This window comes from Branchiostoma floridae, chromosome 7 (genome assembly GCF_000003815.2).
Source record: "Branchiostoma floridae strain S238N-H82 chromosome 7, Bfl_VNyyK, whole genome shotgun sequence".
Taxonomy (NCBI): domain Eukaryota; kingdom Metazoa; phylum Chordata; class Leptocardii; order Amphioxiformes; family Branchiostomatidae; genus Branchiostoma; species Branchiostoma floridae.
The window spans coordinates 24728026-24740186 of record NC_049985.1 but is presented as its reverse complement, the minus strand read 5'-3'; the positions used below and the strand labels follow the sequence as shown (position 1 = coordinate 24740186).

Genomic DNA, 12161 nt, shown 5'->3' with positions numbered 1-12161 from the left:
AACCACCCCCCCCCCCCACAAAAAAAAAAACACGGCTCCGTCCGAAGACTGCAAGGGAGTCTAATATACGTATACGGTGTCTTTGGCACGGTGTGCCGGGGAGTCGAAGTCTCCAAAGTCAGGTACTCATTTCTACATCTGGGGGGATCGGATCTATCCGCGCCTACGTAAGGACCAAGAAACACTAATCTTTACGTACTCGTATAAGGGTTGTATAGACCAGTAATGAAGGAAAATACGTCAGCGTTAAGCATAGTTTAAGCATCTGAAATACCGTTTATTGTGCTGTGGAAAGTCGTGTAATCTGCTTTTTTCCAGGGCAAAAAAATCAGTAGCTTAATAGGATTCCCCAGGATCTCTAGGTTTGGAGCCATATACGTCCCAACAGAATTTTATCACATGATTCCACTGTAAGATGATAGAAATATTTTCTGGCAGTTGTTATTGATAAACGTCAATGCATGTAACTTCATGTTTTGCGCTCTGTGACATATGTCAACACAGATTTTGCCATTAGTATAAGTTCTCGTAAAAATTAAAAATCGATATTTTAGGTTATTGATTTGAGAGTAAATGTCTAAAGAGTAAATTAAGAGTGTCAATATATGATAAGGTAACGCTTCCCATATTAAAAAGGGAGGTCTTCGGACATTGTATATATGGTGACAGATGTGTGCCCTGTTTTTAGTGGAAGCTTTTATGAACGTATTACTAAGCAAAAATACCTCGTATGCACAAAATGCTAGTCTGCCAACGTGTTTACATAACTGTTAGCTCCATGCACAGAATTTTCAATAATTTGATGGTAAGATCCATTTTGGTTATGCGTCCGTTCTAATCTACTGTAAATGCATTTAAGCTCGAGGGGATTTAATTTCGCGGTGGTTTTACGTTCGCGACAGCACCATGTACTGTAGTCTTTAACGGCCATGGAAAAATGTTCGCGGTGGTTTTACGTTCGCAATGAAGCGGCTACCGCGAAAACTGCGAACATTAAACCACCGCGAAAGTCTCTGCATTTACAGTATATGCTGTCTAACGACCTTAATTATGACGTATTAACGCGTCACTGCCTGGATACAGCCCCGTTTGTTTACGCTTTGTCCTGTGCTTGTACTGCATGCCTAAAATGATGTCAATCCGTCATTCCTTTCTGCAGTTATTCCCTTTGCAATGTATTGACAAAAATGCCCCTGCAGTTCCAAAAATGAAGGTTAGGGAACTATAACTTGCCCCACTTTGTCATGACGCTGAAAGCTATCTACCACTAGAATTTCAAAATTTTATCATGTTTGGGACAAGAGATACATTGAAAAAACTGCTATGATAGATTATTCTCATTAATTATGCAAATGTGCTTCTTTCTTGCATAATTGATATTTTAATTTTTACAATTTTTTATTGTCTGAGATACCTACATACGAAAAATCATGAAAATGCGCTGTTCCCTTCTTGAGTTATCCGCTTCAGAAGTTTTTGACAAAAATGCTCCTGCTATCCTACAACTAGTCGCTAGGGAGCCCAAACTTAGTCACTTATTCCTGAGCACAAGAGCTATCTAATACTCAAAATTCGTGGCCATAGCTTGTTCAGAGCACCTGATAGCAAAACCGGAATTTGCGCTGAAGTGCCAAGGAAAGCCGCTAGGGGGACCAAAATCTAACCATTTCCAGCTTTCATCACACCCCACTAACACAGCAAGTATGAAACCAATCCAGCCGTTCATGAGTTATCTTGTACACAGACAGACAGGCAAGCGCTTTCAAAATGTAACCGCCATGACATTTCATGGAGGTAAATACAACACCGTGTATTCTGCATCACCCTCGGTCCCAGCCCTCCCGCGGGTAGGATCAACCTTCCCGCGGTCAGGCTGGGACCGAGGGTGATACGGAATACACCGTGTTGCATTCTATATATATCATATATCATATAAACGATGCACTGTGAAAGTTAGATCCTTATTCGCAATTCAGACAGCTACGAAGTAATCGGGTAAGTTGAGTCGTATTGGAGCCAGTTAGTGTGAACTGTCTGGTACGTCGTGCCTTGTTAAACCGCAATGTAGTTGACTGAAGTACGTCGTAGTTGAGTTTTGACCGGAGGAGAAAACCAGTAGACATTTTGAAATTTGGATTCTTTGAAATGCCATTTCCTGTATTTTCAAGAGCGTTTGATTTCGTGGGTATGACAGGTTACGAATAATTTCTTGGTAACGCTTAGCGCCGAATTCATGATAGCAAATAACGAATAACGTTGAATTAAAACGACCGATACCGCTTCACGAATAATATACCAATAACACTTAACAGTGAATTATTGTCGAAAAACTTTCGGGCCAGCCTAAAGAACAAGCACAAATAGCTGCAATGCAGTGAGAATTTATGGAACACATTGCGAGTAGCCATTTGCAGGAATTGTCAGAAATAAGAAAAAAATTCACTCTGACGGCATTCCGGCTCATTCTTTCTCTTTTGTGAAGGGGGCTTAACTTAGACTATTCGCAGCCATTTGATCCAATTGCGAGGAGATTACAAAGGGCGCGGCTAAAGTCAGGCTCTAATAATAACCTGTATACATCACACTGTGACATCAATTGTATGTAATTGGAAAGGATGCGGTCAAACAACTGAAGGTTTTTATCCTATCACCGAAAAGTAGGTTCTTTAACGTTCTCCATGTGTTACATCTATTTTAGGAATAATATTCCATTTTATTCTAGATATCAATGTCAATGTCAATGTTTTATTTATTAAGGTTTTTGCGTGCAAACGCACATTTACCAGAATTTTGACCTTATTACACACATGGGGGTTTACCATAGCCACACAAAACACATAATAACAATAGCTGCATATACGAACAACGACTTGTAGATTCAGGTTAACATGTGCATAATATACATAATAGATTAAAATCAGCTTATTGGAAAACGGCACCAAGTTACAAGCAGTACAGGTAATGGCTAGCACACATGTTGATGGCACTACTGTGTGTTACTTGTTGTATAGACGGATGGCGCTATGGAGGAAGGACTTGCCGAGCCTCTTAGTGCGGGCTTTCGGTAAACTGATTGTCCTACAGTTTCTAAGCGTGAGTCCCGTGGCCCCTGTTCTTGTAGATGGAACCAAGTCATGCAGGGGGTGGTCTTCTCTGAGCATGCTTTCGAACAGCTGTACCGCTGCCTCCTCCCGTCACGCTTTCAAGGTGGGCAAGTCGGGCACGCTGCGTCTTCCTCCGTACGTGGGAGATGATGCACAGGGCCCGACGCTGTACCCTCTCAATGGCCAGTTCCTGCTCTTTGCTGCACCCGACCAGTATTACATGGCCATACTCAAGTACTGGACGTACAAGTGTCAGGTATATCTGTATAAGGTCCGTCACACTGGTACCTTGCTTCGTCAACAACCGCAAATAATGTAGTCTGCGCGATGCTTTGCTGATCATTGCAGAGATATGTTCGTCGAAGTTGCCTCAAAACAAAGCAATAGTTTGTCCTAAGCGACGTGAAGATGGTCGTTGCTAGTGCCTTTCTTGCCGACAACGCCAATGTTAGAAGGTCCGTTTTTAAGTAATAATTCAGCACGTTTCATCCTTTTCCACCTTTTATTCACGTCCTGGCCTCACAACATTTCCTGACAGACTCCCTGTCCAACTGTTCCCTCTCTCTGACTCCCGTTGGGTCCCACCATTTCATACACTTGAATGGCGGGTTGGGTTGTCACAACACACAACAAAAGGCCCCTTGGCAAGAGAGCAAGAATGAGGCGGAATGTTGTCAGAATGAACATTCTTTTCTATTCCTGCGAATTTGTAGTGTATTTTAGACATTCTTACTGCATTCAAGATGTTTGTGCCCGTTCTTTTGGCGCTCGAAAAATGTGTAAAAATGTCGAATGGCATTCAAAGTGTATTCTCAGTGTATTCTAACTATTCCAATAACTACAGTATAACCGCATTTTACGGCATTTCAACATTATTCAAACCATTCTTCTCTTATTCGTTGGATAACCAAAACGGCAAGCAACTTCGAATCCTGCCGGAATGTGGCCAAAAGAATATCTGGAATGAAGTGAGAATGTCTAGAAATACCCAGGAATATACAAAGAATAGTTATTCTGACGGTATTTTGGCTTATTCCTTCTTGCGTGAAGGGGATATAAGGTCCATTTGGAATTCCAACCCGAATGTGGCACGAATTTTACAAATACTTCATTATGGTTGGTTCTGCTTGATTCCTGCTAATTCGGTTTCATAGTGAAGGCCCAATTAGGGAAGAAGGTGACTGGCACATCAATGGATTTAAACCCAAACACCCAGTCGCCACAAGACCCTACACTGTTTAAACATATATTGCATTGTCAAACAGACCTTGCTTTGTGTTTTCGACTCTTAATAGCACTTTTTGGCGATGCCCCTGGGGCGGAATTTTCATTATTCTAACTACAGGGGCAATTCCGGTGTGACAATGACGAAGTTGACATGGTGGAAGGTGCTGAAACGTGCTCTGGAAGTGTGTATTATTCTAGCGACAGGAACAACGATGCTGACTAGTTTAATGGTTGGTGCATTTAAACAAATAAGCATGCCATGTAAACATCAAAGAGTAAAATTTAATATTCGAGGCCAATGATACACATTAAGCAAGTACATGGATTATTCCAATTAATGGTTTCCTCTTATTCTTTCTAAGATAAAAAGTAAACAAAAATCAGCAAAAAGGACAGATTACTGCAATCATTGAATGTATGAGGTTTGGAACTCTGGTTGCAAACTTGACATTTTTGTTTTGTTGCTCTTAAATTCACAGGTAGGCATATCAAGATGGGACTTCAACTCTCGTTACTTGCATTTCTCTGCAATAAAACCAAAGGCAAAGGTAAAACTAGAAAGGCCGACATTTGCTTAAGAGCAAATACAGCATATTTCAGCCATACCCCTTCCCACGCAACATTGGACTGTTCCAAATCACCCCTGCGCAAAAATGGAACATCCTCTTAACAGTACATTATCCCCCAAAGTGGACTGGTATTGTGAATTGATTCCAGGTAAAAACAGAGCTTGCTTCTATTTTTCAGAAAATGACAATAATCACACCTTCCATTCAGAAAATTTTCATCATGACTGAAAATTGTTGAATGACTTCATGTAATGTCATTAACAATTTTCAGTACGATAACTAGGTGTAAGTTTAAAAAGTATAAGCTCCTTGTGATGTGGGTACATTTATTATTGCAGTGAACTTTTTTTATTCAAGTAGGGCATACGATTTAATAATTATCAAGCAGGTGCAGGTACTGTAGGAGCGTTTGTTTTCTTCAAGCTGTAAAACTGTTAAACTGTTTTACTTTGTATGCAATCAGCCATCGAGCCTATTCTTATTTTAGTTTAACAACTTCCTGCCAGACCCGGAAGATACGATTGAACCTTGTTCGAGGATTTATTTTCGTCTGTCTGGTCAGTCTGTTCATACCCTGGCGCTGAGAGTGTTTTATTGGGCTGAAACTCTGGCAGTTTAAAGTTACTTACAATTTAAATGTTCAAAGTTTATGTCAAACAACAACAGCACTAGGAACACATACATTTGCTCTGGAGAAAATACAGCAGTTTTCGCAAGTTCCAGTCCAGTGATAGAAATGTGGCCACTATAGACAGGTGGTCACTATAGAGAAAATGCTGATCTATTGACTAGGAGCCATACGTTACACATGATTTCAGTACACTGATCATTATAGACATTAATCATATAAACATTGCACAGGTAAGCCAATTGTTTAGATGTACAATTAAGTTCAAATAATTCTGAAGAGAAATATTGATGAGAAAATAATCATTCTCGCCACTGTCTAACTAATAATTACGTATCAAAACTAAACGCAGATTTTCTAACTAACGCACCTTTCGCCGACTTCATCAAAGGACCGCCGGCTATCAATCAAACACGGCTGTTGATTAGACTTAGAGTTTCAAACAGTCATGTGCTGTGTGCCAGTTGACAGCGAACTTCATGCTACGTGATGTTTTACATTGCTTGGACCTTCTTTCCTACAGCGGTGCTTCTACAAAATATTTAGACTGTAACACTGAGTCCCACATGTTTCATTGAATAGAATTTGACGCAGAACAGCGTTTTTTGCTGGGTATTTTTCTTGAAACATGTCCGTGGGAATAACGTTATATATATCAGCGAGGCGGCGACGTAGGGATATCAGACCGTCAACAAAAGTCACACGGCGGCTAACGGCGCAGCGAAGATACTAGCGCTATAAATAAGCGCTTCAACTAAGGATGGCAACCCGTACAATATTTTTGTATACTGTTGAGCTAAGTAAAGTTTGTTGTTTATGAGGTTTTAGTTGTCTTTGAAGCTTTGACCCGAAATATTTTAAAGTCAAACTGCTGAAGAGAAGTAAGTGACTGCTACGATTATCGTAGATATGGCCCTAAAAAAACTGATAAAAGAAGCCTTCTCAATAGTCTAAAATGCAAGAGCTTCCGGGAGGGCTTCGCCCACCTGGGTCCCCCCCACAGTGGCCCTGCCCCTGGACCCCGCCAGGGACATTCGGAGGCCCCCGGACCCCTGTCCGACGATTTGAAAAAATCCTGGCGAGAAGTCTGTACGGCCTGAGTCTTCAAGTTAACGTAATGTGTGGTCCCGCTTATGAATATTAATTAGCCTTGGCTTTCCTCTTCGCTGATTAGCTGAACCATTAATTGAATTAACTCTTCCTGCCGGCTAGACGCAGGTGCAGATGTCGGCTCTGTGGGGTGAACGTCCGAAAGGTCATGGCATGGAGAACGAAAGAAAACCAATTTCCCCTAAAAAAAGTGCTGTAATTAAGCCTTTTACATTACTTTATGCCAAAAATTTCACTTGGATCATTTTACCAACGATCTTATGCCTATCTATACCAAATGTTACTCATACCAGGGTACAGGGGTGCAAAATATACCGTTATAAGACCGTCAACAACAGTCGCACGGAGCTAACAGCGCAGCGAAAATACCATCGCTAGCGTTTCAACTTCGGATAACAAGTTATAAGTACTGTTGAACTCAGTAACGTTAAAGTTTGTTTTTAGTTGCCTTTGACGGTTTGACCTGAAATAGTGTTACGCTAAACTCCTGAAGAGAAGTTAAGTGACTGCTGCGATTATCATAGATATGCCCCTAAGAACTGATACAATATAAAGCCTTCTGAATAGTCTAAAATGCGAGAGCCTTAGGCGGGCTTCGCTCCCCCTGGCGGGAACACTGCTATATACGAGATCATGAGGCCCCGCTTATGAATATTAATTAGCCTTTGGCCTCCTCTTCGCTGATTGGCTAGGTCTTTGATTCAATTAACTCTCCGGCTGACGCGCACAGGTGTGGCTCTGTGCGGGGTCACGGAAGGTCACGTCAGGTGGCCAAAAGAAAACAAATTTCCCCTCAGAAAAGTGCCAAAATTAATCATTTTAAAGTTGTTTATGTCAAAAATTTTACTTGAATCTTGTTACCAAGTATCTAATGCCTATCTATACCAAATTTAAGGTCATTTAATTGTAATACCAGGGTACAGGAGCCAAAAGTGTCCTTTTTTGGTCAAAAATTGGCCAAAAATCGCAAAAATAAGCATTTTGCTGCACTGTACACCAAAAGTGTTATTGAATTTATATGAAGGGATTATCAAGGCACATTTGTGTCAAATTTCAGCTCATTCGGTTGCAATACCAAGGTACAGGAGCCAAAAGTGTCCTTTTTTGGTCAAAAATTGGTAAAAAAATCGCAAAAATAAGCATTTTGTTGTACTGTACATCAAAAGTGTTATTGAATTTATATGGGGGCATTATCAAGGCACATCTCTGTCAAATTTCAGCTCATTTGGTTGTAATGCCAGGGTACAGGGGCCAAAAGTGTCCTTTTTTGGTCAAAAATTGGTCAAAAAATCGCAAAAATAAGCATTTCGTTGTACTGTACACCAAAAGTGTTATCGAATTTATATGGGGGCATTATCAAGGCACATCTCTGTCAAATTTCAGCTCATTTGGTTGTAATACCAGGGTACAGGGGCCAAAATATACAGTTTTGGTCTAAAATTGACCGAAAAATCTCAATAAAATCATTTTAGAGGCAGATATGAAAAAAATGGGAAAAAAGCATCAAGGTATTGGCCCACTCTACCCCTGTGCCGAATTTGAGGTCATTCGGTCCAGGAACGGCGGAGATGAATCACTTTGAAGATTTGACAGGAGAAAGAAAGAAAGAAAGAAAGAAAGAAACATTACGAATACAATATATTTCACCATACTATGTATGGCTGAAATATAAAAAATAATGATGCACATTTTCATCGGATTTCTTTAAAACATTTGTTACATTCATCTTGTATTCGTTTGTTTATGTAACATTCAGATTCTTATTTGTGTGAAAGTTAACTCCGAAACTTTACATTAAAAGGAATATCAAATTATTCCACATGTATACGAGATACAGCTGTGTCATTAGCCAAAGGATCCAGCTTTGAACGCCATTTTTTAACCCAATCCAGATTGGGGTGGGGGTTGGGTGGGGGTTGGGTGGGGGTTGGGCGGGGGTGCTAAAAGTGCCTGCGCCAACTTTTACGGCGTATAGCTTCCAAACAGCTTATGCTAGGACAACTAAACTTGGAGACTTTTAAAAAGATATTGTTGGCAATGTCAGTTTACACAAAATAGAATAAGTTCATGATTTTACTTGTTGACATGTCAACGGTTTTTTTAAGGCATATTTTACAAAAATCAATAACTTGGGTTTAAACAACGGGATTTTAAGATGTTATTGCTGCACTAAAATTGTTTTTATATATCTTTAATCTGTAGCATATCTTAGTGTGCCATTTATAATTATATATTCAAAAATTATGCTAATGTGATGACGTAATTGGTTAACATTCAAGATGGCCGAAAATATCACGATTAAAAGTAAAACTATCTTATTTTCCCTCGGATTTTATTACAAAAACGGCTTTCTTACAAAAACATTTGATTATTTTGAATCCGTTTTCATGGGATATTTGTGTTATATGTTAAAACAGATGTATTTTAAGGACATTTAAGGTTAATAATCCAAGATGGCGGATACCCAATTATCCCAAATTACCCAAAATTACGAGGAGGGGCGAATGAGACCCCCCGCCCCCCCCCCCCCCCCCCTATAGGCCAAGGAATGCCAAAAAAGGCCAGTCCCCATAGCGTAAAAACGAAATTGGTCCTAACTTTAAGAATCATTACAAGGAAGGCTACACAAGCAACAACGTTGGATCGATTTTATAACTATTGATGAATGACATTGCGTCTTCTTGACAGGTCATCACTGTGACGTCACCAGGAACATGGCGCTCTTCGAATAGGAGCATCAACCTAGACTGGGTCACCAATCCGAAGTACACCTCTGTGAAAACCATCAACTCAAAATTAACATATCACGTCGGGGACACTCTTGTTCTTGAGGTCATAGCAAGGGATGGCAACAAACAACGAAAGGCGTATGGCGGTGACTACATTAGAGCAGTTTTACGAGACAAAGATCAATCCGCCAGTACAACGGGTAGGGTGCAAGACCACGGGAATGGTCTGTACACCGTTAGCTTTCTTCTCAGTTTCCCGGGGAAGGTGACGCCAGAAGTACAACTCGTCCACCCCAGTGAAGCAGTACAACTTCTGAGGGAACTCAGAGAGGTTCCCAACAAGAGAACTTGGTCTTGTGTGTTTTTACATAAACCACAAGACGTTAGGGCGAAATGCACTGCCCTTGCAAGCCGATCTCTCGATTTGTCAAGTCAGTGCGACTTCTCAGTGATAAACACAAGCCGAACTTGGTTTTGCGCAAAACCAAATGCAACATCCTGTGACAGCATCACAAAGTGTTTATCCTCTTCGGACACTGTGGATCAACTTATGACCTTCGCAGAGCGTCAGCTTTTCGAACGGTATGATTTATATAAGTTCCAACAGGTTTAAAATTCAGTGACACGGAATAACCATATTTTTTTTGTTCAAACAAGTGATATTCCGCCGTCTCCTTGGTTATCATGTATCATATTTCTTAGTTCTGACAGGTTCACATTGTGCATGCATGGTCCGCAACGCAATGTATTTACAGATCTCTATGTTTGTGACAGCGCCTGAATTCAGCAGAGAGAGAGAGAAAGAGAAAGAGAGAGAGAGAGAGAGAGAGAGAGAGAGTTAGAGAGAGAAAAAGGGAGAGAGAGAAAGAGAGAGAGAGAGAGATAGGAATGCCTATCGTACTGGCACATATAATAGTATAGTAGAATATTTATCATGATTATCATCAGTTGACGTATCGTCGAGGTTAGACCACCCCTTTTGGGGTGACATACCCTATCGTTAGCGAATACAAGACAGGAAAACTATGGAAAACAGAGCATTCATGTTTTGTTCTAATAGTGTATGATTTACGGATCTCCACAGGCCCTTCTTTCGGATGGATTTACCTACTGACACGGAAGGACCAATTGACGTCTTGTATAGTTACGGTGAGTTACTCTGTGACTGGAGGGTAACCTCCAGCAAATCTTTAGTAGATTTAATACGCTCAAGTTATTATTTCCTAAAACTTCTGTGTAGGGGTGTTACATTGCTTCTGTTAAAAGAATGTTTCCCCTTTATTGTGGTTTGTAATATTCACTAATTCTCATCTATACATGAATACTTTTTTTACACAATTAGCAAATATTCGGATATCTCAAGCCTCTATGAAATACTTTGAGCCATTGCGATATCTATAGTTCTGTCTTGTCTCATGGATGATACAATTAAGCAAGTAATTAGCACTATCGACTTCTTCATCAACCTACATATCTTGTAAGTTAGAAATAATTTTCGTTTTTCAGAACATACCATACTTCTATATTTAAACAATAGACACATTGCAATATACACCTTTAATCTACTTAACGTTAACGTTGACCATTTTATGTTAATATTCCAACAGAAAACGCGACTGCGATGCAATCAATGCCGTTTTGCCACCCTCGTTTGCAGCATATCGAACCTCAAGGTTTCTGGCTCCGTGGCACATGGCACTCGTTGTCCTGTAAAGTTCGACAATTCAGTCCGCGGGATATCACAAAATGTTTGGCTAACCAAACAATGTATTTTAGAGGTGACTCTACTTGCCGGCAATGGATTGAACGACTTGGACAACTAAAAACAATACATCTAGGGCATGGGGACCTATTTTTTAGAACCTACACTAACTACAGCAGCAATATTCAGGCCACATTCAAGTTCCATACTGTCCCTATTCAAGCGTCTGTTTGGTGGAAGTTTGAAAACTTGAGTGACGCTGGTGTTTCTAACGACATCAAGAAGATGATCGGCGGTGAGAATGTGGTGCTTGTACTGAGCCTGTGTTCACACTTCACAGCCGAACCTACCCACGTTTACACCTCTCGTATTTACGAACTAAGGTCCGCAATAGAACAACTTCACAAGAAGTATCCTAAAACCACGGTGATCGTCAAGACGTGCAACACACGGAACCATCGTCACTACAGGGAAGTCGTTCAGATGTCTGACTGGCTGGCGGACCAATTAAACCAGGAAATGAGGAGCATTCTGGGAGATTTGAACGTCGCCATCTTGGATGTGTGGGACATGACCGTGAGCCAGTGGTATCCCTATAACATACATCCACACACGCACGTAGTAGACAACGAATTAAACATTCTTATGTCTCACATATGCCCAAAGATGACGAAAAATGTGTAATTTTGTTTTGCAAAATATAGTATGACGTTGGTAACTGTCCAACTTAGGGGGTGGCACGTGGATACCAGTATGATGTTTTGGTAGAAACCGGTTCTTTTGTTGGAACGTACCGGATAAACCGGACCTGACGTAGACCAGACGTTCGACCGAGTGAACATGTTATAGCGGCATTGGGGGTGAGGGGTGGCTTATGAGGAACGGTCGATAGTCATTTTTACATATTATCATGTTGTTGTATAAAGACAAACGTGGAATTGATCTACCTCTACGTGCTGCCACACCTACGTCAATACAGGACAGTATTAACTAAGAACCAGATCACGTTCATCTTACGATTGTCACGCGATCGCAAACTGAGGAGAGTATTCTTTGGATAGTTGTGTATGTCTTGTGTGTAAGATGCTTGCC

General features: G+C 40.7%; 1 protein-coding gene across 1 annotated transcript in view; it reads right to left on the bottom strand.

The window, feature by feature from the left end:
- LOC118420222 (prolyl 4-hydroxylase subunit alpha-1-like) overlaps positions 1–12161 on the bottom strand; it is a 28090-nt gene that overhangs the window by 5330 nt on the left and 10599 nt on the right. The window lies entirely within an intron of this gene.